This window comes from Hemibagrus wyckioides, unplaced genomic scaffold, assembly GCF_019097595.1.
Source record: "Hemibagrus wyckioides isolate EC202008001 unplaced genomic scaffold, SWU_Hwy_1.0 Contig19, whole genome shotgun sequence".
In the NCBI taxonomy this organism is placed as follows: Eukaryota; Metazoa; Chordata; class Actinopteri; order Siluriformes; family Bagridae; genus Hemibagrus; species Hemibagrus wyckioides.
The window spans coordinates 360,145-385,582 of record NW_026690779.1 but is presented as its reverse complement, the minus strand read 5'-3'; the positions used below and the strand labels follow the sequence as shown (position 1 = coordinate 385,582).

General features: G+C 37.9%; 2 non-coding genes across 2 annotated transcripts; both read left to right on the top strand.

Annotated features, from left to right (window-relative positions):
• The first annotated feature begins 12,695 nt into the window (after positions 1-12,695).
• Positions 12,696-12,768, top strand: trnar-acg (transfer RNA arginine (anticodon ACG)). The gene has a single exon. It is a non-coding gene; the product is annotated as a tRNA-Arg (tRNA).
• A 328-nt stretch (positions 12,769-13,096) lies between these two features.
• On the top strand, positions 13,097-13,168 carry trnae-uuc (transfer RNA glutamic acid (anticodon UUC)). The gene has a single exon. It is a non-coding gene; the product is annotated as a tRNA-Glu (tRNA).
• The last annotated feature ends 12,270 nt before the right edge of the window (positions 13,169-25,438 follow it).

Genomic DNA, 25,438 nt, shown 5'->3' with positions numbered 1-25,438 from the left:
TCTGATTATGTAGATTCTTCTTCTATAGTTGGCTGGGCCCAATCACTAGGATGTCCTTATAATTGGTGAAGCTTGATCTTGATCTGTAGTATATTGAGCAAGGTAAGTATGTGCACTCAAAGTGCATATAATTTATATTAATGTTTTGTTTGCTGATGTAAATGATTGTGATTATATTAGTAAGAAGAAGAAGTTGGTTAGTTAGAAGGTTAGATAGTGGGGGTTAGATAGTTAGTTAGATAGGTTGAAGAAGAAGAAAGAAGAAGGTTAGTTAGTTGGTGTAGTTAGTTAGTCTAAAAACTCAAATTCAGCTTCTTCTGTACATATTTGACATACTATTTTTGGTTTGTGGCAACTGTATATATATAATCAGAAAGAGGATATTCTCAAAAAGAGAGATTTGATTTGAAACCTGAACTGCTATCAGGTCCATGCTGCTGAACACCTTCTGACCAATCCAAATCAAGTATAAATTTTGACCTCAATACTGGCACATACAGTCTTATGCAAAAGTTTAAAGTACCCCTTGATAAATAACATTGTGATTTTGGTGATTTTTTAATTGAAAAGATGTTAACCACCGTCTCTCTCTTGGAAATGGAAAATGCACAATATTTTCAGCATAACATTGATGTACATAGTTACTTCTTATGCTAGCATAGGGACTTGAACAGAAAATAAAAATAAAAAAACATTATTATGGCACTGTGCAAAAAGTTTGGGCACTCCAAGAGTTCCAGAAAGTCTCAGATTCTTTTACAAAGTTTCAGACCTTAATCAGCTTGCAGTTAGATCTGATTAGCATGGCAACAGCGTTTGTCATTAGTAAATGCCAATTCCTCAAAGCTTTACAAATACTTTGACTCTTCTCAAACCTTCCAAACACTTTGCTAATATGACATGCAACAACCATGGGTTCTCCAAACAGCTGTGTAAGACTCTGAAAATGAAAGTTATTGATGCCCACTAATGCAGGAGAAGGCTACAAGAAGATAGCAAAGCCGCTTGTCAGCTTGCAGTTTCCACAGTGAGAAATGTAATTAAGAGATGGCAGTTCTTAGGGGAACTGTAGGAGGTCAAGAATGAGATCTGGAAGACTAAGAAAACTCTCGGAGAAGGAACTGCTCATATGCTGGTCAGGGAAAGACAAATCAAAACTCCCCATTTGACCCTGCAAAAAACCTGCAGTATAGAATATTTAGCAGACTCAGGAGTGGTGGTGCAGTGGTGGAGTTGATGCTTGCACAGATAAGACCTTTCATGGAAGAGTCAGCAGAAGAAAACCTTACCTGCATCCCTATCATAAAATCCAACGGTCAGGAAGGTAACTGCAACACAACATCTACAGAAGCCTGATTTACTTTGGGGAAACAAGTGCCAGGGACTGATGAAGTTAAAATAGAACTCTTGGCCAAGCAATCAGCAAAGGCATGTTTGGAGAAAAAAAGGAGCAGAATTTCATGTGTGAAAAGAACACTCAAGCCAATCTATTAAAGCATGGGGGTGGATCTATCATGCTTTTAAAGGAAGTAGTTGCAGCCAGTGGCACCGAGGAAACACTGCACTGGGTGAGGGAAGAATGGATTCCACTAAATACCAGCAAAATTCTAGGAAGCTAAAACATCCACACCATTCAGGCTAAAGCTGTTGAAACTGAGCAGAGTGATGAAGCTTCTACAACAGGACAATGATCCTAAAACATACCTCAAAATCCACTTCATGGAGTACTCTAAAGAGACGCATAGCTGAAGGTTTTGGAGATGGCCATCACAGTCCCCTGATTTAAAAACATCATTGAAAATTTGTGGGTAGATCTTTAAAAGAGCTGTGTATGCAAGACTACCATTGGAAGAATATTACAGGAACTAGAAGCCTTTTGTAAGGAAGAATGGGGAGAAAATCCAAAAGTGACAAGAATTGAAAAGACTTTTAGCTGGCTATAAAAGAAGTGTTTCCAGTGGTGATATCTCCTCCAGAGGAGGTGTTACTAAAGTACTGATTATGTAGGGTGCCCAAACTTTTGCATTGTAGTGCCACAATAATGTTTTTATTTTTTATCTTTGTTCAATTTGTTACATAAGAAGTAACTATGCATCAATGTGTTTGCTGAAAATATTGCATTTTTTCCATTTCCAAGAGAGACTGTGTTAACTTTATCTTTTCAATTAGAAAAATCACCAAAATCTGTTATTTATCAAGGGTGCTTAAACTTTTGCATACGACATCGTAATTATCAAATAAAAGTCTATCAAGTTCGTTATCCAAAAAGTCTGGAGAAATAATGTTTCTCTTAAAGTGTTTTTTAATTCAAATCCATATTTTGGTGTGATTTATACATACTGCAGGTTTGTCCATTCTGACTTTTGGATGTGCTTTTTATTATGTCCATTTTATGATGAAACAGGAAAAGAACTTTTGAAAATCTATCTGTCATTTTCTGATCATGTTAAATATCAACACAACGTTAGACTGGAAATATACAGGTAAGATATGCAACTAATTGTAACATGAACAGAGCAAGATATAAACTGATATCTACTGGTTTCCTGTCAGGGTTGTGGACTGTTTTCTGGGTCACTAGAGACCCCCACTGCCTTTTTGTTGGTGGTCCAGTCTCTGTCATTATGTCTAATAGGTGTCTCCTGTGGCTTTGTTTAGGTTTGTGGTATTTGGGTCACCCTTTCCTCCCACAAATACTTTGCTTAGTGTTTCCTGTACCTTGATTAAAGTCTAGGTCAGCCATGTGCTCTGTTTTTATGGCCTGTGTCCTTAAAAGACTCTTGTGCATCTGGTATAGTTCTTTGTTTTGATTGATTGACAAGTGCTTCCTTTTGAATGCCTTATGGATTTATTTTTGTGGACTAATTAGAATGACTCTTTGGAAGTATTGACTTTGTTTTTGATTAGACTCCTCAGAACCTTTTTGTATGCTTTTGGATTAACCTTGTGGATTTTGGGGGATTTATTCTTTGCGGAACTACTTGTCCAGAGTCTTTTGAGCCTGACTTGTTGGATTTGTTTTGTGGATTATTTGACCTGCATTATTATCTAATTAAGAGATAAGTAAACATTTCTCCAGAGCACTGTGATCTGGTTATCTTGCATTTGTGTTTCAGCCCCCTTTTGATTGTATTCAAGTTTTCACCTTTAGTCCTGCCCTCACTCACCGCTTACATAACCCACTTTTTTTACTATAGATATATTCATTCAGAGATCAAAGTGAAGACCACTTAATAATTTCATGTGGGTCAGGGCTGCAGGGCTATTTCTGGCAGCAAAAGGAGGACTAACAATATTAGGCAGGTGGTCATAATGTAATGGCTTAAAAGTTTATGCATGTATATATGCACTCACTGTTCCGAAAAGTTTTTAGAACACCCTAATTTTTCCAGTTTTTTATTGGAAAGTTTTTCTTTTCTTTTTTTTTCCTCTATCCTCTCCCCCCAATCAATGTGTGCCACAAAAATACACAAAAAGAAAAATTATTCAGTTTAATGTCTCATTGCTCTCTGGAAATGAAAGCATATAGTACAAATAAGCAACTGGAAAGTTAAAAAGAAATCATGTGAATCCAATTTCTAGACCAAAATGTGGTTCCTAAACTTTTTGACTCATCGAAGTGAGCCACCTTTGGCAGATCTAACAGCTGAACACACTCGTGGCATTCTTTCTACAATAAGAAATCAAATATTCTTCAGAAAAGTTCTTCCCAAATCTGTTGCAGAAGTTTCATGGCAAATGTGTGGCACTTTGTAGTTTTGCTTTCACTCTTCTGGCTCCAGTTCACTCCCCAAACCAGCTCCATGGGGTTTCTAAGTCTGAGAGACTGTGCAATGGCCACGCCCATGTTTTCAAGCTTACCATCTTGTTCTTTTTCCTGAGGTAGTTCTGGCATAGCTTGGACTTTGTATTTTGGGTCATTATAGAGGATGAACCCCTGACCAACTAGGTGCACTACTCAGGAGGGTATTGCATGGCGCTGCAGAATGCTGTGGAAGCTGCTTTTGGTTCAGGGTGCCTTTCACTTACTGTACATGAGTCAATGACCCTGGATCTCCAGCAAACAGCCCCATTTGACCATCACACTTCCTCCTCCATGTTTGGATGCCAGTTGATGCCACACACTGTGGGAACCATCCTTTCGCCTACTCGACGGTGTTAGCTACATGCAAAGATCCTGCAGTGATGAAACCTGGAAGATTTCAATTTCTTGATCTCATCAGTCCATAATACCCTTCTTCCAGTCTCTTTCAGTAGTCCAATGGCGGTGTTTCATGGCCCAGGCAAGCCTCTTTGTCTTATTCCTGGACGCCTTAGTAATGGCTTTCTTGCTGCAACTCGCCCTGTCGGTAAACCCTGCAGCTCAAAGTCTTCTTCACAGTTGAAACTACGAGACTTGCTTACTACGACCACTTATCAAGCCAATGTGCTTGAAGCTGTTGTCCTGTGAGCTGTACCTCCATCACGCAAGCTTTCGTTCACTCTCAGAAATTTGTCCTCTGATTCAGTTGTGGCTTTGGGTCTTTCCAGACCTCTTCCTGTCAGAGATTTGCCCCAGTTTCTGAGTGCCTTTTGATGGTGCAAAGGAAACTGTACTCACTGACTTTCTTTGCAATTTCTCTGTAGGAAAGAACCTACATTTTTAAGTGTTATGATGGTCTGTCTCTCTTTCCATTGTTAATTTGACTTTTTCTCTAGCCATTTTGTAGCAACACGCTTACTTTCTGCAAAGTACAATGACTAAGTTCAACTGATGCTCACGAGGGTATGATACCACAGTGTGTTCCAACACTGCTTTTATGCAGACAGAGGGGTTGTAAGTAATCCAGAAAAGCTGGAACACCTGTAGGAATTAGTAGCACCAGCTTTCAAGGCTTGATCAACTCTCCATTGCTTGCAGAACAGCTTTAAATTGTTAACCCATTTTGTGTTCCCCTGAAAAAGGCCTTTTGTATAATTCTGAAATGTACATTATTTTTCAGTTTTGGGTAACCTTACCTTTTTTTTTTAACCTCTGGCAGTTCACTACTTACCTTGTACCCATTTCTGCTCATTCATTGACTTGAATCGACCTTTGGAATTGCAATAAATAACTGGAAAAATTTGGGGTGTTCTAAAACTTTTGGACCGGTAGTGTATGTGTGTGTGTATATACACACTTTACTGTGCAAACAGTGTGTATGTGTAAAAATAAGAATTAATAAGAAAAAAAGCTCAGGATATTTAGGAGACAGACTCTTTTTTATTATATATCTATTATAGAAGTCAGTATGAGTGAGAGTGAGGGGGAATCACTCTAGTCCCATCCCTGTGAGCAGTCCATCCTCTCAGGACCCCATCCCCTTTGGAGGAGGCCACCACCTTCAGGGAGTCCACAGCCTCTCAACAGTTCCTTTGCCCCAGCCTTATTTCTTTCAATACTTCCACATCCACCAACATTGTGGCTGGTATGTACTATGCTCCTGCCACAATAACTCCTGTCCCACGTGCCAGGCATAAGGAGGAGGCAGGACGAAGAGGATTGGCACAACTCAAGAAGCTCCCTCTGAGTAGACTCCGGCATCCTGTGGATCCTGATGGGGAGTGTGGAGTTCATCAGGACGCCTGTCCTAGTCCCCACTTCTGGGTAGTTAGTATTTTTCGTGAACGAGATGCAATCCTTTAAAAAGCTCAGTCTTCACCTCATGTTCATCACCTCGTATTCATGATGTAAGGTATGTATCTGTGGTAAGTATTTCACCCCTAGATTTCAGCATTAGTCTCATCTCTATCATAATCTATAAATGTAAACATTTTAATGATTGTAGAATTGTAGAAAATGTCTGCTGGTTTTTACATTTAGTTTTTGTTAAATGTATAGGATCTTGTTGTTTTTATTTCCTGTGTTATTAGTCTAATTTACATTAATAATATAATTATATTAATATAATTTGCATTGTTGTTGATTTATGCATTTCTGTAAATATGTAAATATTACATTTTTAAGATTAAGATATTTTTCAATAAGTTATTAAAATGTAGTTTACCCTCCCCCCATTCCCTTCTAAACCCCTAAACACCCACACCCCCAAGTTTAGAGTTTATTAAGATATTTATACCACAGCGATTTCCCAATGATAGCAATGTTTCATTTATTAAACATTAATGTTACATACAGTAAGCATTTCATAAAAATGTCACATCAACCTTTTTAAGAATCACTTTATTAAACAACAATCAGTTTTTAAATTCATTCATCGTCTCAGATTATGTCTGGCATACACATATTTATTTTAGAAATAATTATTATTAATATTAACGTATAATAAATGCTACTAAAATAATGCTAAAGTGATCGTACTAAAATGTTTTAAAATAATGCACACATTTCAATTAGATTCAAGCATTTTGTTGTGGTATAAAATATGTTAATATCTGTAATAAGTTTAAAGTTCGCTATTGCTTGTAAATAGTTATAAATAGTTAATAAATTATTTTTTTGTTCAGTACTCGTGTCTCCAGTGTCTTTTTTCTATAACACATCATAAGCATTTCTCATTTATTTCTCATATAATTACACTGTAGAAATTCTCCATCTGCTGGAACTTTGGTGTTCAGAAGTAATTCCACTGTTTTCCTCTCACAAGCAAATACTTTCTAGCCAACAGTCTAAACCTGTTAAATCTGTAGAACTAATGATCTGGTGTTGTTGTAATGCCAAATAAACTGATAACAAGTGAAGCTCAAGATGTGATTTTAATTGTACATGTTCAAGTTAATTCACAAAGGTGATTGCAGCATGTTGGTCAAGTGATCAGTTCATAGATGAGACTTAGAACTAACGCACCATGAGGAAGAAACTTCAGAGTTCAAAGCAGCATCAGCTCTAAATATGGAGGAAAAGTTGTCAGAGAGATGTTGTGGTCAGATAGACACCAGGGTTTATACATTATTAAAAACAAACTGGTCCATCTGTGGTGAAAAACACTGGCAGATGTGGTTGCTTGAACTTTCCAAAAAAAATTGTTACTGTTTATATATATACAGTAAATCACTCATGGGATCAGAAAAGTGTATCTATCTATCTATCTATCTATCTATCTATCGATCGATCGAATGATCGATCCATTGTCAATGTGTGAATATACTTTATTCCCCAAAAAAAAGGGAAAAGCATTGAGTCAGAAATATATTTTGTTCACTACTTGTGTGTTATACCACATTATAACATGAACTGAAGTTTATTAACAGACTTGACATGAACACCATGTACCTCATAGTGCATACACAAGCACACCCTTCACATCACATGGCACCATGGCTCTACTTTCTTTTTGTACATACACGTCCTAGACTATATCAACACATTTGTCTTTACAAACAGACAATAAGAATTTACTACTTTTCCAACTCATCCCAAAACATTTTTTTTACTTTTTTTGTATTATATTTAATACACTACACTCACTGTACCACTTTTCATAAGAAATAACACAACAGCCAACCAAAATAAATAAATGAATAAATAAATAAACCCTTAACAAAAAATCCACAGCATCTTTTATCCAGATTCATTGGGGTTTTACAGATTTAACCTCTGGCATACTCTTCCAGACACAGAAAGGCTTAATGTTAACAGACCTTTGAGATATTTCTGATACTACTGTTGAATTTTCACTTGCTCTTAACCCTGTTCCTGAAGTGTCACAGACGTTTTGTCTGGACAGCTCTTCCATATCCTGCTCAGTATTCATTCATTTTGTTGCTTTTAACTGATCTACATGCTTTTTTGTAGGACTTGCCCTTTCCCCAGACCAGGTAAGTAACTGGACCTAATGGCCTTCCACTTCTCTTCCCTTCCCTGAACTGCTTCACATGTACCTTCTGCTGTGGATAAAATACTCTCACATGAACTGAACTTCTTATTTGTGTTTGCTGCTTTTCCTGCATTTGAGAGAAGAGAACTGTGGCTGTATCTGTGATAGCCTTCTTCTAATTTTCCTTTTCAGAAACAATTCAGATGGGACTGAAGTATTTCTGTAACAGAAAAAAATCTGTCAATGCAATGTGGAAGTGTGATGCCTAATTGTTTTTGCTTGTCCAATGACTGCTTAAAGGTTTACAAATTGAGGCCCATTAGCCGAATCAATTACCTTCAGTAATTTATAGCTGGCAAACATACTACACATCACCTCAACTGTTGCTTTAGCAGTAGTAGTAGTCATTAGTGTGATTTCTTTGGCACATAAAAGTCTCTGAGCGTTTTCAAAATGTCAGCTAGTAGTGTTTCAGATGGTCTTTTTGGTGCCAATAAATCTGTGAGGAATGAAATAGTCTTTGCACCTACCATAGACAGAAAAAGTGTTGTGTGTTGTTTGCTTTCTTCGATTCCGCTGGCTTTATTGTGCGAAGTGCTCTTCATAGCCTCTACAAAACACAGGCCCGATTCTGTGCTGAACACCGCCATCATCTCTCTCTCTTTAACGATCGCTTTTCAGCCTGGTGCTTCGTTGCCAAATTGTTGTCACTGGGTGGACACCTGGAATTTCTGAGCTGAGGAAGAAAACCACGTTATAACAAACTGAAGTTTATTAACAGATTCTATGAACATGATGCACCTCATAGCGTGTACACAAGCACACACACCTCACGTCACATGCCACCATAGCTCTACTTTTTTTAATACATACACATCAAAGATTATGTCAACATATTTGTCTTCTTATATTTGTTTTTATATACTTTTTAAAGGATCTTTAATACGCTACAAATAGCTTAAAAATTAAACTGATAAAAAAGGACATGCAGTCTTCAAAGGATAAATTCATAGTTCACTTCTGGCAATAATGTTCTTTATGTGTTGTGCTTAGGGCTGGTATGGATGTCCAACAGGAAGTAGATTTACTTTCAAACCAAAAAATTCATAGTCTGGATTTATTGATGAGCGCACTCAGAGAGGATAAAGTAAACAATAATCTCTGGTAATGTAGTACTTGTTTGAATGAAGACTTGTTTATTCTCAGCCCATTTGATGCTCCATGTAGTTACCGTATGAATATGAACCTCCAACTCCCTACAACCTAATCTGAAAGAAGTGGGCACTTATAATAATTATATAAAATATTAAATCATCATTAAAACTTTCTTGGTAGACAGATCATAATTCATGATGTCATCACTTACAGTTTCCTATTTCCACCTTTTCTCTCTTTTAATCTGTGCACAGTTCCACTTGCAGTACTGTTTCCTTTCCACTCTCTAACTCTGCACTACTGTGTGGTCCTCTTACTGCCGTCTCACGTTTTCCTAAAAGTAATTCCATTGTCCGATTGTCCAATTATTACAAATTTGGTCCCAGTTTCGAAACCATTTTAGCCTCCAAATTTGCCACTGGTTTCACCTATTAATTGTAGCCCTATATCCCCCTGGATCCATTAATTATTATTTTTTCTGATTATGTGAATTCTTCTTCTATAGTTGGTCAGTCTAATCATTAGGATGTCCTTATGATTATGGCTTTATCTTGATCAAAAGTGTATTGAGTACAAGTATGTGCACTGTGTATACATAATTTATATTAATTACAATGTACACCATCATGGCACCTGTTAGGGTGGGATATATTAGACAGCAAGTGAACAATTTTGTCCTCAAAGCTGATGTGTTAGACGCAGAAAAAATGGGCGAACGATGGAGAAGAGGCAAATTATGATGGCTATACGACTAGATCAGAGCATCTCCAAAACTGCAGCTCTTGTGGCGTGTTCCCCGGTCTGCAGTAGTCAGTATCTATCAAAGGTGGTCCAATGAAGGAACAGTAGTTTATGGCGGTGAGTGAGGGCAAGACTAGTGAGAAAACCTGAACACAATCAAAGGGGGCTGAACACAAATGCAAATAACCAGATCACAGTTCTGGAGAAATGTTTACTTATTTTTAATTAGATAATAATGCAGGTCAAATAATCAAAACAAAACAAAACAAATCCAACAAGTCAGCTCAAAAGACTTGACAGTAGTTCCAAAGAATAAATCCCCCAAATCCACAAGGTTAATCCAAAAGCATACAAAAGGTTCACAGGAGACTAATCAAAAACAAAGTCAATACTTCCAAAAAAGTCATTCTAATTAGTCCACAAAATAAATCCATAAGGCATTCAAAAGAGCACTTGTCAATCAATCAAAACAAAGAACTATACCAGATGCACAAAGTCTTTAAGGACAAGGCCATAAAAACAGAGCACACGACTGACCTAGACTTAATCAAGGTACAGGAAACACTAAGCAAAGTATTTGTGGAGGAAAAGGGTGACTTAAATACACAAACCTAAACAAAGCACAGGAGACACCTATTAGACATAATGACAGAGACTGGACACCAACAAAAAGACAGTGGGGGCCTCTAGTGACCAGAAAACAGTCCACAACCCTGACAGGAAACCAGTAGATATCAGTTTATATCTTGCTCTGTTCATGTTACAATTAGTTGCATATCTTACCTGTATATTTCAGTCTAGTTGTGTTGATATTTAACATGATCAGAAAATGACATGATTTTCAGTCTTTTCCTGTTTCATCATAAAATGGACATAATAAAGCGTCCAAAAGTCAGAATGGACAAACCCATGTGTATAAATCACACCAAAATATGGATTTGAATTAAAACACTTAAGAGAAACATTATTTCAGACTTTTGGATAACAGCTGGATAGACTTTTATTTGATAATTATGTGCAGTATTGAGATTAAAATTTATACTTGATTTGGATTGGTCAGAAGGTGTTCAGCATGGACCTGATAGCAGTTCAGGTTTCAAATCAAATCTCTCTTTTTTAAAGAATGTCCTTTTTCTGATTATATATATACAGTTATACAAACCAAAAAATAGTGTATGTCAAATATGTACAGAAGAAACTGAATTTGAGTTTAGAGACTAACTAACTAACTAACTAACTAACTAACTAACTAAATATAATCACAATCGTTTACATCAGCAAACAAAACATTAATATAAATTATGTATACACAGTGCACATACTTCATCAAGCCACAATTATAAGGACATCCTAATGATTAGACTGACCAACTATAGAAGAAGAATTCACATAATCAGAAAAAATAAAAATTAATGGCCCCAAGTTTCAGAAAATCTGCCAGTATTGCCCTTTTTATTGTGTACCTAATTTTATCCAAATGAATGAAGCTCATAACATCTTACTGCCAGTCATCAAAAGATGGAGAGGGAGAATTTGTTTCATAGCAGAAGAATATGCCATCTAGCTAATAATGTTACCGTTAAACGTGACTTTATTGGATTGCCTGCAGAGCTGGCAAGGAGTTCACCAAATCGCTCAGTTAATAACGGCCGGGAACGCTTCCTCAACGGAATCCGAAAACAATCACTGATTGCAGCCAGCAGCATGTTGGTGTTGCGTTCATTTCGATTCACTGCGCAAAACGTTACATAACCAAAGCCACAGTACCATTGACCTCTTCAACTTAAATTGTACTTAATCTTCTTGATGAACTGAGGTGAACTCTCTCAGCGTTGCTAAGCCTAAATGCTACAGTTTTACCTACTTCCAGTCCTATGTGACAATTCTAACTACTTTACTAAATGTACTACAGTACATTAACAACTATAGTGTTTTGAGTACATTCTATGTGTTGATTGGTTCTTAAAGTACATGTCTTGTGGCCAGCCCAGCAGGAGACTCCAGAGTGTGTAAAGGCCTGACATGAGCACACCATGGTAACTGTTAGAAAAACACTAACTGATTTGTCATCACTTATTTATTTGTAGGCGATATTGGAGTAGTGTCTGGATATTTTATTTCTGGATTAACTTGATTTGTCTAACGCTTACTCTATCTCCTTGCTATAGCTCTCAGTGTGTGACTGAGAATGCAGAACACTTTGGTTTCAGCTGTGAGTGCTGTGATCATAATTTGGGCATGAATCAGATCGTCTCGGGATATAAGCGCTAACAAAGCCTACAGCCATTCCAATCATGTCTAAATCAAAAGCCAGAGGCCCGCCAGAAAGCATAGCGCTACGTATAGCGGCTGCATTTTCGGAATCCCAAAACGATCACTGATTGCAGCCAGCGGCGTGTTGGTGTTGCGTTCATTTCGATTCATTGCGCAAAAACAGTATATAACCAAAGCTACAATACCATTGAACTCTTCAACTTAAATCGTTCTTAAGCTTCTTGATGAACTGAGGAGAACTCTCTTTTGGCTTATTTTTCTCTCTCGGTGTCTGTGAGTGTCAGTCCCAGTGTCAATAGAACTAATCATGTAGTGTATCTGGGTTGCAGGGATTTTTAATTTATTTGTTTGTTTTTTTTATTTAAAAAGCACAGAAGGTATCATTTGCATATGAATCTGTTCGTCTCTCGATATAGTGTCAAAAAAGATTCCAAACTATTCCAATCATGTCTAAATCAAAAAGCCACTGCACCAGGCCAGAGGGGCACCAGAACGCATATCACAACATGTAGCAGCTCCTTTTACCTGCCAGCCCAGGGGCATGGGGTGCCGTGATCGTATAGTGGTTAGTACTCTGCGTTGTGGCCCCAGCAACCCTGGTTCGAATCCGGGTTATGGTATTAGCTTTTCCACATCACCGTTGAACGCTAGGCATGGCTTTTGACCTCTAGCCGTTTGTCACTTGAAAAGCATAAGCAGGTATGACCCCGCTCCCCTTAAAGCTCACGTGGGCCAGTGGCGCAATGGATAACGCGTCTGACTACGGATCAGAAGATTCTAGGTTCGACTCCTGGCTGGCTTGGCTGCCTTTTAAGAGCCCAGAGGTGTGCCCCAAACTCCAGCTGCCGAATTGCTGGCAGAGTAACACCTCCCATAATCCCTGAAATGCGGAGAGTCCTGTACTGGGAGGTATGCTGGCTTTCTGCACCAGGAACACCAGCCCACCCTCTGTCTAGCGGCTGATCTTCCGCTGGAGTGACAGCTCGAGTAGCTGGATGTTCGGTCAGCGCTGGCCAATTTTGTGCTCTGCAATGCAAGGTTCCCATGCAAAGCTCTGGATGATACCGCGCCGGAAATCAAACTGCTTGGTGGTCGAGTAAAACACCGATCTCAACTCTCCTGGGGAGCTCTCCCATATGGTCTAGCGGCCAGGATTCCTGGTTTTCACCCAGGTGGCCCGGGTTTGACTCCCGGTATGGGAACGTGACTTTATTGGATTGCCTGCAGAGCTGGCAAGAAGTTCACCAAATCGCTCGGTTAATAACGGCCGGGAATGCTTCCTCAAGGGAAACCAAAAACGATCACTGATTGCAGCCAGCAGCATGTTGGTGTTGTGTTCATTTCGATTCACAGCGCAAAACGTTACATAACTGATTTGTCATCACTTATTTATTTGTAGGCTCCCATGGGCCAGTGGTGCTACTTGAAGAACGATAGTCTGGGTCAGCCGGCCAATCACAGCTCACCTGGGAAATCTTTCTCGCCCAATCACATCGGCCCGTTACATCTTTATTCCCCAATCCCTGGGCTGAAAAAGATGGACAGACAATGATGGCCGCGCCCATAGCGAGCCAATCAAATCTCTCACAATTTTATCGTTCTCCCGCTAATCACAACAATGGCCCGCCCACGGCAATCGATGGATCGTGCGTTGCTAATGACGTGTCCATTCAAGTCAAATGTATTCGCATAATTACAGTGTGGCACAGAAAGCGGATTACAAACGAATTATCTGCGTCAGGTAAGAGACTATGTTTTTTCAGTGTGGGATTTACCTTTTTATTTTAATAACTTTGTTTAACCTTTATTTTAGTAGGTTTTTATTTATCTTTACTTTAACGGTTGTTGTTTACACATCTAGATGTAAATATCTGGAAATGAAATCTGAGAATTCTGGTCTTTAGCCTTATATACTTTTTTGGAACTTAAAGCCAAATTGTCTTCAAAGTATAAAAAAACATTTGAGTATTTTCAGAGGGGACTGTACAAATAGTCTTAATAAGTGAGCGAGTGTGTATCTCTGATAGAAACTACTATATATTAACTGTACCAAGTCAGTGTGTTTTATGAGTATTGTTCATTTCCATCAATCTAACCTAACACTAGCCTACAATCTCCACAGAAGGTTGATCTGAAAAAAGAGACCTCAGTCTGGGAATTCCTCCACATCTAAGAGTACATCCCCTACCCTGACTCCATCACCATCCCCAACTCCTAAGCCTCTAATTGGTGAAACCCTGTCTTCTGCTTCTTCCCAACCATGTTCTAAAAGTAGTGGTGGCTCCAGCAGTGGCAGCATCACTGATGAAGGTCAGTGCAAATAAAGATGATCAGACTTTATGGTGTGTAGGAATGTACTCTCATTCACACTATTGCAGTTTACCAGTCTCTAACATACAAAAGCCAACATGGTTGTGGACCATGAACGTAGACAGGGTATTCAGAAATGAACACATCTATCTACAAAATACATAGACCACCCTGAGCAAATTGTGTCAAGACATAGAGCAGGGTAAAGGTATAAACCATATCTAAGGTGTTGAATGTTCCAAGGAGCACAGTGGGTTCTATCATTGTGGAAAAATGTTTGGAATCAACAGGATATCCAGCCAAACTCAGTAACCAGGTTAGAATGGCTTTGATCAGAGAGAAAACAAAAGCCCACTGACAACTTTAACAGCTTTAGAAGTCCTCTGCAGAAAAGGGAGAACTTGCTGGAAGTACAGCCATCTCAGAAGTTCTCCATCAGTAAGAGCTTTATGTTGGAATAGCTAAATGAAAACTGCTGCTGAATATAAGCACTGCTCAATATTTGGGCCATACCACTGTTATTGTGAAGCATGGTGTTTGGCAGGAGTACTTCTCAGTGGCAGGAGGGGAAAGACGGGTCAGAATTAAGGGAAGGGTGAATGCAGCCGAAATACAGAGAGGTTCTTAAAGAAAACTTGCTCCACAGTGGACACAGCCTCAGATTTTAAGACAAGGTTTAACCTTTCAGCACGACAACATGAATATATCCAAGACAACCCTGGAGTGGCTTTGGAACAACTTTCTAAATGTCCTTAAATGGCCCAACCAAATCCCAGACCACATAGGACTTCAGTGAAGCAACATGAAGATGGCAGTTACACCTGTAGCCTGTAGAGTCTTGTCAAAGTAGACTTAGAGCTGTACTCAGTAAATTGTGCATAAATCATATGTGATTTTTTCCTCTCTGTAAATTACCTGTATTGTTTTATTTACAGGTAGACATGGAGGCCTTTTTTGACTCTGACTGATGGGAATCTGCAGGAGCTGGGGATTAAAGCAGACGGGCCCAGGCAGCAGATTCTGGCAGCCATTTCTGAACTTAATGCTGGAAAGGTGTGTTTTTTAAAATCTGCTAGTCAGCGTTGTCTAATCTGGTCCCATGTTTATAGACGGTTTTGTTATAATATCATATGAATTTCAGGGAAGAGAAAGACAGATACTGCAGGAAACTATCCACAATTTCCAGTCATCTTTTGGGAGTAGCGCAGCATCCTGCAGGTTATTCACATTTTGAGTATTAAACACAAGATATAATAGATATAAGATATAAATTAAACATTATATAGACTGTAAATTTTCACATTTTTTGCAGAATCTTTGTGTACTTATTGCCATTTCACTGTATCTGGAAGCTCTAATATACTTTATATTTATTTTCTTATACTCCAGTTTGGGCAAGACATCAGCTGCATTCCCTTAACAAAAGGTAACACTTTTGGCCAGATGAGGGACTGGAGAATGGTGCCAACTCACTTCAAGACTGATCGTACCCAAAGCAAATGAGAAGTCACAAAGGACCTCACACGTTATTCTGCATAAGGGACCGCATCTTAGAATAACTTGCATACAAGCACTGACATAGGGTCGCATATTGGATGTGTCTATTTTGCCATCCAATTTGTGGTGTTTAATGTATTGCTAAGTTTGGGCATGATGACAAATAACTGTCTCAGATGATATGATGTACACCGATCAGCCATAACATTAAAAACCACTTGCCTAATACTGTGTAAGGCCCTATCGATACAAAAACAGCTCAGACCTTTCAAAGCTTGGAGTCTACAAGAGCTTTGAAGTATGCTGTGGAATCTGGCACCAGCAGTATCTACAAGCACAGGTAATAAATAAAATAAGAAGGAATATAACAAAAAATACTAAAATACCCCAATTTAAGGGTACAAAAATATAACAAAAAATATACAAAAATATAACAAAAAATATTAGACATTTGTAGTCTAAAATTTAGCTTTGCTCCACAGACTTTCAGTGGGGTGTACTCATTTTTGCATCACCCTAATTTGAGTAAAACTGAAAATTTTGTTCTCTAAGTTATCTTATTAACCTTACTTTTATGTTATAAAAGTTCAGATGTTATGACTAGTCCCGACTGACCTTTCTGACATGCTTTCCTTTCTCGAATCTGCTAGAAACATGGACGTTAGACGTGGTTCAAGATGTTTTCAATTTAATATTTCAATATAAAATACACTTCTGAAACTCTCAAAGTTTAGTAGAGAAAACACAAAACAATGACTAAGGAAATGTTTAAATGAAGTAGACTTTACTAGCAAAAAGTATTTCTTGCATAGAGAAAAATTAAAGTAATAATTACAAAGACTAATCTTAATCTACATAATAATCTGATGCAAAAAGTTACCTTCATTTTTTAAATTAGATCAGGCTGGATATTTTTATCAGCGTACAAACAAACAGTACCATCTACATTTACAAGATTTATCAGACTCTCTTATCCAGAGCAACTCACATATCCACAGCTGAGCAGTTAAGGGGTAAAGGGCTTTGCACAAGGGTCCAGCAGCAGCAGCTTGGATTAAATTGTTTAAATTGCAGTTTTATTTAAATAGCACACAAAGGTAATATTTCTAATCATGTCATTTCATATTTATGGCAAAAAAATAAAAACAGCAAGCCCACTCAAATCCAGTTTAAAACAAATGAGACAAGTCTTTTAAGAGCAAATGATGACATATAAAATAAGCTGTGTGAGCTGTGTCTGTGCTTATGGTATCTGTCTGTCCATCTCAGTCTGTCCATAATCTGAGGCGTTACAAACAGCAGAACTGATTACTGGAAGAGTTTAAGAGTGAACAGATATGTAGAGATTGATATGATTTTTTTTTCCAGAGGATGAAAGCTGATTTATAAGGTCATTCAGGTTCATGTACCATTGCATCTTGTTTTAATGCTGTTTAACTCTTTATATCTGGCACTAATTACACCAACAAAACCATCCTGTGCCATTTCTGTGCATGTGATTTTTTTTTTTTTTAAAGTGGTCAGTCTGGTATATCTCATGCCATAATCCAGAATGTTACCCTTTACAACCCACGGTGACAAAGGTGTCACAAGCCCTTTAAATGTCCTGGGAAGTTCCTTTTATAGCTTTATCCCTGATTTTTAACTCATGAAGTCCTAAAGTGACACCTACTGAACATCCTGGTGGGTCATGTGATAGGTCATGTGATTTTGTGTTCCCACAACAACATTTGCTGACCTCCAAGATGCATGCGTCACAAGGTACAAGTACCACATGAGGTCACGGAGGTGGTTCCTCTACCTATTCTGGCAAACCATAATGCTTGCCTATGTCAATGCATGGCTGATCTCCCGCCGTGACTGTAAACTACTTGGTGTCCACAAGCCACTGAAACAAAGGAGCTTCCAGGCTGAGGTTGCAACTAGCCTTATTCTCCTGCATTCACAAAGGGGTCGCCTATCACTCAACACCAACTCCACCACCACCCTCCCAAGAAAGTTCATGTTGGAGTTCCAGATGATGTTCATGTGGACCAGGTTGCACACTGGCCTGTGAAGTGTGGTCGTTGCAAATTCTGCAAAATCAATGCAACCACCACCCTCTGTGAGAAATGTGATGTGCGTCTTAGTTTCACTGAGGAAAGAAATTGCTTCAAATGTTTCCATTAGGCCTAGGTTATTGCCACATAAACAAATTTCATGGGGTTTCATGAGAAATGGGTCCGGCTGCTTAATGCCCATTGTGACATATATGTAACATTACAGATCCCTGACAGTAGGGGGTGGTATTTTGAAAAAAAAAGTTGAGAAATGTGTTATTTGGCATCTATTTAGTCTGTGTTATGTCCCCCATCATTTTCCTTGAAGGAGAAAGGGGTCTGGGTTCTTATGGGTTAAGGCACTGTGAACTCTATAATGTGTGCTTTAATTGCCTCTGTATTCCACAGTTTTACATTTCTACACAAACAAAAAGTTTAAGTCCACATTCTCAGATGCAAAATGTAAAATACTGCAAAATGTAAAATAATAGTTACCCACAAAAACAGGATCAAAATGTGGAGGCGAAAAGAAACTGCGCAAGATCTAAGCATGCTATCATATCTGTAAAACATGATGCCTGATGATGGATCTGCTGATTGCAGAAGCAAAATGAATTGTGAGGAGTATAGAAACATCAACTAAAGTTCAGGAAAAATGCCTCCAAACTAAAAACTTCAAAACTAAAAACTGGGAAATTCTTGTGAGAAAAAGTCAGTCACTTGATCTGAAACCTTAAGAAAAAAAGGGGGACTAGCAATAAATGCATGATATGGAGAAAATTGTGGACATGGCTGTAAATCATGAGCATCCCCTTCTAAATAATAAAACTGCTTGAAGCCCAAACTGGAGAAAGAAACAGAGTCCAGTTTTATTTATTTATTTTTTATTTACTGTACTTTAATGTACTTTTGTTAAGAAACTAGAAAGTACTAAAAACACACAAATTAAATCACTCTAGTGTTTCACTAACAGTGTTTTGGAATGACTGAAAGACAATAAGCATTCCTTTCCATTTTAAACATCTAACCAACCTTCATTTTCATGAACGGGATTTTTATTTATTTATTTATTTTGGAAAACACCTTAAAGACTACTGACATTATAAACTATTTCTTCTTAAAGAGTAACCTTGAGAGTTCAGAGTAACTGCATTATAAATGATGTGCTACAGTGGTGTGATTTGGTGTAAACTGTAAATCCACATTTTTAGTCCTCTACAATTTAGATTTTCAGATTTTTATCTCAAGATTTCAGACTTTTTATACACAACTGTGCTCTGGATGCTTAAATGTAAATGTGCAATTCCCCAAATGTTACAGATTTTTCTACATTTTGGAAACAAACTTTAAAAGACTATAAATATCTGAATTTTGTTGGATGTTATTTGTCATTTTTCACATTTTAGTAAACCAAAGTTTCTGAAGTTCTTTAAAAAGGATTTGTATATGAGTGAAAAGTTCATTTAGTGTTTGTTTGCTTTTTAAAGGAAAATTATATAGACATACTGATGACTAAAAATAATCAGAATGAGACGGTAATAGGAGCAAATGAAAACATTTATTAAAGTAAACTATATAAACACTATACAACTATAAGTTTATTTACAACAATATTATTTGCAGCTACTATTTATACTAATTACTATTAGCAGTTATCTATATAGACAAGGATAGAGGGATAGATTGATAAGGGACGATAAGCTTCCACAAAATGTCCATCATCTTCTGGACACACTGTTTGAGGAAAGGTCTCAGTTTGCTGGCTAAGGCTGCTGGGTCTTGGTAGAACTCCGGGGGCTGAGTAAACAGCACTTCAGCGAGATCTGTAAGCTGATCCTATAGACAAATTACATCATCACTGTCACAATCCAACATAGTGTCACTGAGTATAGGATACAATACTGAGAATTTGTGGATCACAGCATCAGAAGATATTAGACACTTACAATAAGCACTTTAAAGTAGGTCCTTGCTGCAGGCTTCCACACGTCTACCTCCCACATGCTGATGAGCGCAAACAGGCGCTCCAAGAATCCTCCCTTAAGCTTTAGGAAAGAAAGACGACAAGCTCCATTAATATCATGTCATATCAGGGTTAACAACATGGAAAAATAAAATGAGATAAAATAAACCATGTTCTGAAACTACATTCAAGCATGGCTTTTAAATCTCCTGATAAGACTCTTACTGTCTCAGGTATTGAGCTGTTTGTAAAATAGCCGAATAGAAGCAGCTCGAAAAAGATGTCCACGAAGTTGTAGTGGTAGACCTGCACAGAAGAGAAAAGTTACAAGAAGAAATTAGCTTTACATAATGGAGTCCTGTTTCCTATCACATCAAAATCTTTTAGATTTAAACATTTGTCATGTTACACAAGCATTTATAAGCTTACATAGGACCCGGAGAGCTCTGCTGCAATCCAGTCCTGATAAGAAGGAGTCTTCAGGAAACGAATCAGAGCCTCGTAGGCCAGCTGTACACGACCTGCATCCTGTTAAAACAAACAAACAAAATAATCACTTTGGCTTCAGTTTTTTTAACGTGGAAACTCATTTTAAACCCTAAAATGAAGCAGTATGTAAGCCTCAGCATGTCCAGTACTTTACTAAAGATACACAGATGATGTATGACATGGGCCAAATGTCCAACTACTGCATATCCCAGAGCCCTCTTCATTATGTACATTTTATTTTAATATTTATCCTAAGAATGTACTTTTTTTTAGCAGGCTGTGATTGTTATAAAATTAGCTTTTGATGCTTGTTATTTTAATTATTATTCCTTAATTACTCATATTACTCATGAATCTGAATATAAGACAGCACATAATATAAGCTAAAGCAGAGTGAACTTCCCCTGAGCAAAAACAGCAGCTAAACAAAGGTTTTACTCACAGCGAACGCCTCACGGAGAGCATGCAGCTTCAGGCCGATATCAGTTACCCCTCTCTCTGTAAGATGGTCCCTAAGAAACAAAAGATTTACATGCTTAGTGTATTAAACATACATTACTCCTTTATACCATTAAACTGTGAAGAGAAGTGTACCAAGTAAAGGGCACCTCCATCTCCTCTTGGCTAAGGCTCTCCTCACTCTCCTGCAAGACACATTAGCAATAAATCATTAAAACTCACACAGTAAATGTTACAGCCTCCCATTCAGGGGAATAGCAGCATCTGTAGATACACATCAGGTCTGAAACACAGAATTACCTCAGAGTCGTACTGTTCCTCTGAATCACTGTGGGGAGAGTCAACCTGCTCCTGCTCCCAGGTGGAGGTGTTCACCTGACCATCTTTAGCCACATGCAGGAACGTGCAGGACACCTTTTTAAAGGTTTGCTGTTAAATTAAAAAAATATATAAAAACACTGCAGACCCATATGTGTACAAAATTCAAAGAGTTACTATCTACAATAAAGACTTCATGACATTGCAATAAATTTACCACATAATCCTCAAGTGGCTCCATGATGGTTTCCACCCGGTTACAGGAAAGGAGCTCTGTAACCTTCCCATATTCAGCCTTAAGAGAACAATTTGAAGTGAACACAATTAGTCACTGCAACTAACAAAAGTTTTGTGACGCCACAACAGATAATCCCTCACCTGTATGACAGTGAAATGGTCCTCGATGGTGGTCTGATAAGGGAATCCCTGCAAATGACAATTAGCTGAAACTCAAGATCTACTTCTCAAAAGTGTTCATCTAATAATCATTAATATCAATTCTCTTCATCAGAGTAACAAAGATGGTGATTACCAGCTGGTCAAAGTAGCGCGTCTTGGTGGTTTTAAACCAGCAAATCCACTCTCAGGACCCCTTATCATCCCGAGGAAGTATCCCTTAACGTCCACTGCCTAGAAATAGAGAAACTAAACATTAGAACTTGTAAAGAAGGATGTGTGTGTGTTTGTATCTCAGCTGCAGCACTGTACAATACCCCAGACTGGGAGTTGGAGGAGTCTGCAGTGTTGTACTCAACATTACAGCAGGTGCTGTTCAGCTCACCAGCACTGAGGGGCTGTGAAAAGTAGAAGATGAGGATCATCAGTGTTTTTTATCATAGCAGTTTCATGCTAACACTTTCAAACATTCTGTCACTTGTAAAATCCAGAGATCAGATTTAGTAAATAAATGACAGGTTTGGTTACCAGAACAACAGCTGAAGATGTGGAGTGAGTTTCTGTGGGTAGCTGCAGCAGGATTGGCTCAACAACCTTAAGACACACACACACACACACACAGACACACAGACACACACACACACACAGACACACAGACACACACACACACACACTTAGACAAAAGCAGCTTACACGTTTCAAATGTAGTTAAAATATTTTACTGACACATACCTGGAGGACTGAGGGAGTATCTGACGATTCTCCCAGCAAATCCACAGCTTCTGCAATAAATTAGTTTCATGTAAGTTTAATTACAACTAATATTTTCTGTTAAATGTAAAATTTAAAGATGCCAAATTTATAAGGTAGTAGAGAGAGAGAGAGCTTGTAAATTTTTCTCTCCTTTCTTTCTAATGCTTAAAAGTTAATAAACCTGTGAGTTAGTTAGCTAGTTAATTTGTGAAGAAACAGACTAATTGTAGCATTAGTAGCTTGTGTAAATTCACTGTACATGTGACTGATTAAACTCTCTAAATCCTCAAGTCCAGGCATCCTGATGAACTCCATCTCCCCATCAGGATCCACACGCTGCCGTCTACTCAGAGGGGCTTCTTGATTGCCATCCTCTTCGTCCCGCCTCCTCCTTATGCCCTGGCGTGGGACAGGAGTTATCATTGTGGCAGGAGCATAGTACATACCAGCCACAATGTTGTGGATGTCGATATTGAAATAAGGCTGGGGCAAAGGAACTGTTGAAGGCTGTGGACTCCCTGAAGGTGGTGACCTCCTCAAAGGGGATGGGGTTTTATTTTAATAGCACTGTGTATGTTTTATACAGCAGGAAAGCCTCACCATCAAAACAAGAAGTATTTACACAAGTTATATTACTGTAATCTTCCTATAACACTGCATTAAAAACTCAGTATTTACATTTTAGCTGCATTTATAGGTGTTATACAGGGCTCTTCCAGTATCACGGCTTCACTGTTAGTCACACTGTGCACTTATTTCAATGCTTAAAAATATCTTCCCCCAAAAAATGCAGATTAAAATACATTTCTATTACAGTCTATTACTTTAGCACTTTCTTACTCCAGTGGTTCACATCCCCTTTGAGTCCAATTGTGTCTCCTCTCAAAAATTCGCCCTTTATCGTAAATTACACTACTCCTAACTATTTTATTCACGACAACTAGAAACAAAACCTTGCTGAACAGAATTGAAACAAACAGCTTGATATTTTTGCCTAAGCTGCACTCTACATTGCCACACTAGCTCCATTTATTTGTACCGATTGGTTTTGTTCAGCTAGCTGCCTTTCCTCACAGCCCCTTTCTCTCTCCGCTTTAACAACTCGACAAACACGGACAATGAAAAATCCTTAAAATAATAAGTTACTTCATGTTATTGTAAGTATTTTAACTTATTCTATTCACTCCATCAAAAAAACTATGAACACTGAAAAACAATTACTTAGCTACATGCTAACTAGCCGTCTAGCTAATCTTTGCTAATACTCCTCGGCTTGACTTAGTAAACTTTAACAAACGTTAAGTAAACATTGGGACTTTTATGAAAAGCTGATGTTAACATATCTGAAAACATCAACACTGTTTTCTTCTTCCCTGCTCGTTTCACTGGAGTCTGCCATTTTGTCCGCTAGCTTTAGCATACTGATCGGGTACGTAAAGCGATTAGCCGAATAAAGATTAGCCGAACAGAATTTCTCAAAACCATCTAATCATATAAAACGATATTCCTGATTGCGGTTTTTTGTAATAACGCGGTGTTTAAAAGACTTTATACTTAAGTGAAAAAGAGGAAACTCAGTAACTCACCGTTCCAGGGGTCGTACAGTCCGCTCCATCCGGGCTCGGGATCCACATCCGGGTGCTGAGGCTCGGCTCCTCCCCCGAAGTTCATCATCGCTGCGCTGTAGAGTCGGTGTAGGAGTCAAATCCAGTAGTGGAGTACAGAGAAATCCGAAACAGGGGTGTAGCAAAAATGCCAAAAGATAATCCAAATCTTGCGACCTTCAGAACCAGTATAAACCAGCACTAACTAGTATAAAACAGCACTAACTAGTATAAACCAATATAAACCAGCACTAACTAGTATAAACCAGCACTAACTAGTATAAACCAATATAAACCAGCACTAACTAGTATAAACCAACACTAACTAGTATAAAACAGCACTAACTAGTATAAACCAATATAAACCAGCACTAACTAGTATAAACCAGCACTAACTAGTATAAAACAGCACTAACTAGTATAAACCAATATAAACCAGCACTAACTAGTATAAAACAGCACTAACTAGTATAAACCAATATAAACCAGCACTAACTAGTATAAACCAACACTAACTAGTATAAACCAATATAAACCAGCACTAACTAGTATAAACCAGCACTAACTAGTATAAAACAGCACTAACTAGTATAAACCAATATAAACCAGCACTAACTAGTATAAACCAACACTAACTAGTATAAAACAGCACTAACTAGTATAAACCAATATAAACCAGCACTAACTAGTATAAACCAGCACTAACTAGTATAAACTAGCACTAACTAGTATAAAACAGCACTAACTAGTATAAACCAATATAAACCAGCACTAACTAGTATAAACCAGTATAAACCAGCACTAACTAGTAACAAGAGTCAATAATGAATAAATAATAATAATAATCATAATAATAAGCTGAAATGTCCGGGAAGCCCAGGGAGTGAAGCATAGCTGAAGTTTAAGGCAGCATGTAGCTGTACAGTTAGAATTCAAGCTGTAGGACCAGTTTAAAGACGATACGACCTTAAAAAAAAAAAAAAAAAACTCCTGTTTACGGCATCTACCGAAAACCTCCGAGAAAAACCGAACTGTACGGAAACCAGGAAGTGAAGTCCGTAAAAAATGCATTTACAAATTATATATTTTACATTTTATAATTTGCTCCTGCTGAACACACTCAGTGTCCTCAAGGTAGGATGATCTTTATCCTTTAATGCCACACTGTTTCTACAATAAATCATGTTAAAGTGACAGTGTTACAGTCTAATGTTATGTAGCACACAAGACACCTCATCTTGCCGTGAATTAGCCTAATGCTAGTTACCGTGCTAGCGAACCTGGCTACTGGTTTAAACTACACAATAAAATCATTAAGCTCGGTTTAAGAATTTATTTTATTTCCACAATGAAATATTTACCCCATTAGAAGTCCATTCTTAACAACCCCTTCTCCTGGTTTTAATAAAATAAATCGTGCTTAGCTTTGTGATTCAGCAGCTAGCGCGCTAACGGACTTTAGGCGATTTTTAGCGATTTCAATGACAGTGTAATATTTGGACTAATCATATCTACCGAGAGAACTTGTATATTTGTTGTAATTATTTAACACTTTATTGGTTATATTAATGTGAATATGATATTTCTCCTAATAATAGTTCACCTGTTAGTGAACATGCTGCTGCTTTAAATTACACACTAAAA